The 7,540-nt window shown below is 41.9% G+C and overlaps 1 pseudogene across 1 annotated transcript in view; it reads right to left on the reverse strand.

Moving 5' to 3' along the window:
• LOC306780693 (ERC protein 2-like) overlaps positions 1–7,540 on the reverse strand; it is a 96,797-nt pseudogene that overhangs the window by 44,885 nt on the left and 44,372 nt on the right. Inside the window, exons 9-10 of the transcript in view lie at positions 5,064–5,105; positions 4,190–4,383 (exon numbers count right to left, since the gene is read on the reverse strand). The product of the transcript in view is annotated as an ERC protein 2-like (transcript). The remainder of the gene's footprint in view (positions 1–4,189; positions 4,384–5,063; positions 5,106–7,540) is intronic.

The raw sequence follows: 7,540 nt of genomic DNA on the forward strand, positions 1-7,540 counted from the left end.
TTTGTTTCTCATGTTTTGCCTCTTACAACTTACATCCATTTAGAAGGGCATTGAGAAAAATGCAATGAATGAAGGATCCTCTAACCTCGCTCAATGAGTACTGCCAACGTGCCCTAGAGCCAGGCACAAAGAGCAACTGAATGGCTTCTGTAGAGCTGCTGAGTGGCCCACAGCTGGAAGTTGTGGTCACACAGAGACGCTCCCAGATCTCAATGTGGGAAACTGCGAATATTAAGTAGGGTGTTTCTGGAAAAGAGTATGTATTCTCAGTTGACTATTCCCGGGTAAATAAAGGTTAAAAGGAGTGATAACCTTTTAAGAAAAAAGTCCAGATTTCTATCTCCCCTTCATAACTCTTAATTCTCCTCTTCTCTTTTAATCAACAGCAGAGTGGAACAAAGCCTCTGATTTCAAGCAGACAAGGACACACCAGTCCAGTTACTACCCAGGGTCGCACAATATATAGAATAAGGCAGATATGATCTGAATTAAATACATTTTCTCTTTCCAAAAAGAGGAGGGGTACAGGAAAAAGAGAGAAGGAAAAGAAATGAGCGTCTATGAAAGTACAGCAAGAGGCCGTTGGATCAACACTGGAGTCTGAAGTTGTATCTGAGGCGCTGGTCCAGATGCAGAGCTGAGAGATTCAAACAGTAAAAAGTCTGTTTATTACCGATAGATGCGTGATGGTGCTTAGATATGTCGACTCTTATCGCAACACAAATGCTGTTTCACGGTTGCCTTTGTATATTGTCTGTGTGTGTCTGACAGAGTGAACGAAGGTTAAAGAGGAAGAAGTTTGTTTGTGTCTCTACGTGTCTAAATGTGAGAAGATGTAGTGTGATTCACTGTTGGGTATTGTCTATGTATTTGATATTTGTGTTATGAAACACTCCTCTCTGGTGCAGGGGCTACTTGTCCATATTTATACAGGAAGTTGATCGGTCTTATTCAAAGCTAAAATGGACACTTAAATAGTATGGACACTTGCAAATACACACGTAAATGCACAATGTTTACAAACATTTTGATGTCGTAATATTGTAAACAGACAGTTTGAGGTTATGTGTGTGTTTGCGTTCATGCATACAGTGTGTGTGGTTTACAAAAGACTGATGCTTTCAACATCTGGAGTTTGAGTATGGTCATAGGAATGAGGCCCAAAATGATGTGTCTTTATGTGCAAATGGTTGTTTTTGAGTGCATTTCTACCAGCCAACAAATCCTCGTCAAATACACTACCGACACATATTCTCCTCAGAGTCACCCGAGACACACACTTTCACACTCACACACATAGAGTTCATACATACGTTCACACACACACACACACACACACACACACACACACACACACACACACACACCTCCCTTTTCCTGAAACCCTCCCTTACATACCAGAGTGATTACCACGTCAATAGCTGTGATATGGTGAGACTGGGAGGTTGATTCATTTCCCAAAGTTTAGCTCCCACATCGCCGCAAGAACATTAAAAGTATAGGGCAGTAACAGCATCGAGAACTATATAAAATATTTCCACTTGTTAAGAACAACTTTTTCGCAGAAAGCATCAACCTGTTAAAAGCATTAACATCTGTATACTTACTGCTTACCAACGACAAAAATTGTGGAGACATAATGCAGGGCAAGCACTCACAATTCTACTTAATTTAATTCATCGGGAGAAGTTTAGAATGATTCACTCCCAGTATGTCATACCATGAACTATATAAATTTTTCCATTTTAGTCCACCATATGTGCTCAAACTGCTCCAAGAGATCAGTAACATGGCTTTCAGAGTTCTATTAACATTAATAAAGCTGATAGAGATGCTTTCCACAACGCCTGTTCAGTGTCTCTGATCACTCAGGTATATTAGCTAGGATTTACACCTACACGCGACAGGAAATAAAACACCAACAATAAACTTCCAAATGTTATCACTGATGACTTACAGCAGACCGCTGAGAGATCTAAGCGAAGTAATAGCTGTGAACGAGTCTCCCCTGTGCTGGAAGGTATTTATTACAATGACCTGCTGGCTACATCCATCTTTGACTCTCTGCTGCATTGCCAACAGGATGAGAAAGTGTCTTTTTCCTCATCTGTTCTTCTCTCTCTCTCCATCCAGATAGCGGTTAATAGGCCGCAACAGTTCCAACAGAAACACTCTGATTAAAAAGACATTCATCCTCTGCCCAGACGCATCTCGCCTTATACAGAGGCCCAATCAACACACAGACACACTCGTCCGCCCTTGTGCTGTCACATAACACGTGTGTGCAGACACACACACAAATGCAGAAATTCTTGTGTCTGTATTTATGTTTCATTTCTTTAGTTAAATGAGAGTTTCCATTGATAACGTGACATTAATGTAATAACTAGATGATACGCTGTTCTCTACAGCAACCAAAGTATGTGAAGTACGTTATATTTGACAATATATTACAGCGGCAGTGTATGACTGCAGCGGATCCTCCTCTGATAACCTGCAGCTGACCTGCATGTGACCTCTGACCCCTCCGTGCTGACCAGAGGGGAGGGGTCAGACTGATAGGAGTGACTGTCTGACACTAATGAGACAGCAGCCCTGAAAAAGATGGACGAGCTGAGGGTAAAGAAACTCTTCCAAAGCTTGATCTCAAATGCTCCTATCCCACAAAGGGCTGCGCACCAAAACTGAACGCACACATTTACACACACGTGCATGAGCACACTCTGGTGACAGCTGCATGTGAGTAGCAAACACATTGAGGTAGAGGCGAGATGCATGCACAAATGCATTGAAACTGAGATTAGACTGTGTGAACAAACTCTGAGTCAGCACACGGCTTCCATGCCAGAGTCTGTAAACTGGGTAATGAATGCGGCAGGAAGCTGTGTTGGATTCGGCACATGCAGCCCATCCAGATACATTCAGGACCAAAGCGAGCGTTAACACACTTGATGGGGCCAACTTGTGTTACAAAATTGTTCTTTCACATACCCTTTTTCACACTCATGGCTTTGTCTATGCAGTAGGCAATCCATCAACAGAGAAACCACCCACTATCAATCGACATACACAGACTCGCCAACCGGCACGCAACTAACCGTAATCGCTTCAGATACAGACTTTGTACAGACACAACCATGCCCCTTCCTACGCTTCTTATTCACACACGCATGAAGTAAATACACACGCAAGCACTCACACATAGTACCTCTGCGTTGGCACTAAACAACCGCTCTTTTGGGCATGTATACACACCATGCCAATCCATAAATCAGATGATAATTGAGTTGCATTGCACCAGTAATAAACAGAGAAGTATAAACAGCCAGTGTCTGGGCTGGGTTCACCACCTCCCACTGGTATGCTGCTGGCTGCCTTCCTAGCAACTCAAAATCACACAAGCACACGCATACAGCACACCCACACAATTGCTGAATAGCTGTTGGGTTTACAGACAAATGTAAAAACAGTGTGATAAGAGCAAAAAACACACGCGACAGCAATGCAATGGGAAGAAGCTTTGCAGAAGTCAACGCAACTCAGAGGCTATACGTCTCCAGTGACATAAGTCAGGAAACATATAAAGTCTCTCATTGTGTTATTGCTGTGAAAGGAATGAAGACCAAGATTGTTTGCCATAAATGCATAGTACATTTACTGCTCCACTGGGATAGTCAAATCTAAGCTTGCTGGGAATCAGATGTGAGCCAAAATGCCCCGATTTCCAACTTTATACCTGGGAAAGTTTAAAACCAACCAAACAGTCATGGCATGATGTCAAATGTGATGGCTAGGGACAATGCCGGCGGTATCATGACGATATGTTTAACAGGCACACTGAGAACTACTTACCCAGGTCTGCAGACGTTGATACATGGAAAAAAAATAATAGGACATTAAGCCACATGATTAGAAACATCACATGTGCAAAAAGTAGGTAACACTGTGCATTTCTAGAGTGTGATTACATCAGGCAAAAAGCATGACAGCGTGGAAGTGGTTTCAAGTGCTGGGGAGGACTAAATCTAGACAGTTTATGTCTCGTGGATTACTCCTTTATAAATAGAGCACTTAGGAATGAATTGAGATCTTACAAAGATCCGGTCACTTGGAGGGACACTGCTCTCTGAGGACACCCAGATGGTGTTCTTGTGATGTATATGAATGTCACTGAATTTTTGACCCTCACCTCTCAAGATCAGCGATTTTCTTCTCCTTGCACAATTTGTCCATCTCAGCATCCCTTAGAGCTGCCATTAGCCTCTCAACTTCCAATTGTGACTTCCCAGATTCCTCTTTGTTGCGAGCTACTTCCTGCTCCAGAAGCCTGAGACGATCTGTGATGTCTGGACACTTCCGGACTGTTTCTTCAGTGTTTTGGGTCTTTCAGAAGAAGACAGGACACAGAGAGCAAGTGGATACATTAGTGATCCACAATACACAACACAGTGTATTATTATGGAAGTATCAAAGCATATAGGACATCCCAGACTCAGTGTTTCAAGCACTGCTCTGTTTAAAGATCTTTGTGAGACTTGGCTAATTTTTAGTTTAACCTGCAAGTTGTCGCAGTTACTTTAAAATTCATGAGCTTAAGCTATCCTTTGTTAGCAAATAACTCATTGTTCTTCTGAACTCCTTATGAACCAGCAAGAGATTAGTTTGGGATAAATTGAGCAACATAGGAATTAACTGAATGAATTAATTATCAAATCTACACCATAATCATAAAGCCGTACCTTCAAACAATACATATATCCAAAATGTCAGTTTAAGCTGAGAAAGAAAAGCTTAGCCTTACAAAGTACACCTGAAGCTAACACACTGACAGTGCAGCCGAGGCTGACCAAGAAAAGGACAAAGGACAGCTACGGCTGATGGATGTTGGGCTCAGCTTGACAAAATACAGCTCAAACAGATTAAAGTTAAGCCAGTCTGGCAACAGAGATCTGAGAGAGTCTGAAATGTCCTAAAATGGCCTCTTCTGCAAACACACGCACACACACACACACACACATGCAGGCACAAACAAACAAACAAGAGCATAAAATAAGAGAACCTACCATGGGGCTTCCTGCCGGAGGCCTTTCTACTTTGGCTGGAACCTAGAAGTTAATATATATAGATCAGACAGATGTTAAGAATACAGTTTAAAGAACCAAGTACAGTCATGAGAGAGAGATTGGACACTGACAAACAGGTCAGATGAGATCATTGTGCATGGGCAGCTTTGAAACCTAAAGGAAAAGGTAAGTCAATCCTGAGTATGTGGTTAGGGTCACAATCTAGCTGAAGCAGAACCAATCTGTGCCCTCATCCGCTTTCATCCCTTCACCCCCCCCCCCCCCCCCCCTCCCCCGGTTCCTCTGCTTTTCTGTGGTTTGCGTCTATCAGATGCCTCCCCGGGCGTCCGTCATGTTTGGAGTTCAGTCATCATCATTATAAAATTGCTGTCTCTCTCTCTCTCTCTGTTTGGCTGCGATTTTATGAGACCACCAAACATCAAAAAACAAATCTAAGTAAAATGTTGAAAAAAAGAGTTAAACTGATTAATTCTTTGTTCTCTGAGAAAAATGTCCCAAATGAAGTTCGTACCCTTGAATTATCTTGCTCTCTCTTTCGCTTGGGCTGCACTTCACTCTGTCTTCTTAGTTTGGCGAAAATTGTTGAAACAGCTGAGGCCACTCGTTTAAACATCATCAAGTGAGCGCGCACACACACACACACACACACACTGAGCAATTTATTGTTGGGTGTACATAGGTCTGGGACTGTACATGTAGCTCTGCTTGAGTCTGTCATTAAAAAACAAGGAGTGTCTGTTAACTATTACCACGAGCCAATCTGAACAAATGCCTCTTTTTTACGTCTTTATAATTTCCCAATTAAACTATATGCATAAGTTGTTCCCTGAATATGAGAGATACTGCCATGGGCACTGCACATGGAGTACAACAACATGTTGAAAAAGATCTTCAGAGAACATTCATGCATACTGACGTAACTTAGCAGGAACACATTTGTAAATGTTAAAATACACACTAAAAATGATGACATTATTGTAGACTATGAGTCGTTTATTCCGTGTACTTGTTTTTTGTTCACACATTTGTATGTCCGTGGATATGACGTTGACTGACCTCTACAATATATGTGCCACATGTGACCTTAAAAAAGCCCTAAAGCTTGTCACCTAATGTGTATACTATACAAATGTGACTGTACTAAGGACTACATGATGTGAAAAGGGGGAACACTTGGCCCTCTGGAAGGCAAGCAGAGTCATTGTTTACCTCGTCCTCACCCCCGTTGCCTCCAAACCTAGCCTCATTCACTTCGTGCACACGCATCAAACCCAACTATCGTAGCTTGCACAAAACGCATTAGGCCTAAGTGGACCAGAGTTTGTTATGTTCTTTCAGTGGAAAACTGAAAATACAGAAAGGGGGAAAACAGGGGCTGAGAGGACATAGGGTCCAACAGGAATTTGTGATATTATGACAGGAGGGGGAAGGCCAGTAAAGATACGATTACATATTTGGTCAACGAAATTATTATTATCATTCCTGGAAATGTCTTAGAAGTGTAAATATTACAAATAAGTTAAATATGTGTGGCCACCAGGATCTGAAGTGGGTCAGAGGATACACAGTCACATCGAGGTTGGGTAGCATTTTTTTTTAAGTTTTGGCTCCTAAAGGTAATATTTGTCTTTGCATATCTTGGATATGACATCATTCAAATCTCATTAATGATCTGTCTGTGCAAAAACTGACAATGTCAATGTTTGACAGTCTTATATCCATGTTATTGTCAAAAAGAAAAAAAGAAATGAAAAAGGTAAGAAGATATGACATCCGCCTGGTTTGAAAAGAGTCTTTTGAAAGGACTCAAACGTGAGTTGAGGTGTGGTGACTGCCTTGCTGAATCAAGCCAAGCTTCTTTGGAAAGGTTACTGCCTTCCCCCTGAGGTGCTTTACAATGTTCTCTTTGAAGAGCTAGTGTTTAGTTTCAGAAGTCCTTTATTAACCCCCGCATCAACAAATACTGTTTTATGGGAAGAGGATGAGGATGCAGTGAAGTCAACAGAGCTCTGAGGTCAAGATAAAAAGCTCCGCCAACAGCTTGACTGAGTCAACAATACAAACATTTGCAAATATAGTGAGCGGGCCACCGTGTCTACACGACCTGATGGCAAACACGAACTCAACATCTGCATGAGAGGTAAATGTCCGTCAGGCAAAACTAGTTATTTCTCCGGTTTTTTGGAGGAATTTGAGATTTACTTCAAATAAATATGCTTCTCATACAACTATTGGATTCATGTCATGATCCCCAAAGCATTAACTGTATATCAAGCTGGTCAAATCGTGTTACACACTGCCTGATGGCACTGAGGTCAATGTGCGCTTGTGTATGTGTATGTGCGGTAGGTCTGTTTGATCAGAATCTAATCTCAGGCACCGTTTCAGTTCGCCTCTGACGTACTGATTATTACAGCCTCACAACCTTTTACACACCACTCCACGATAATAAGATC

Source organism: Melanostigma gelatinosum (genome assembly GCF_949748355.1).
Source record: "Melanostigma gelatinosum genome assembly, chromosome: 8".
NCBI classification, from domain to species: Eukaryota; Metazoa; Chordata; class Actinopteri; order Perciformes; family Zoarcidae; genus Melanostigma; species Melanostigma gelatinosum.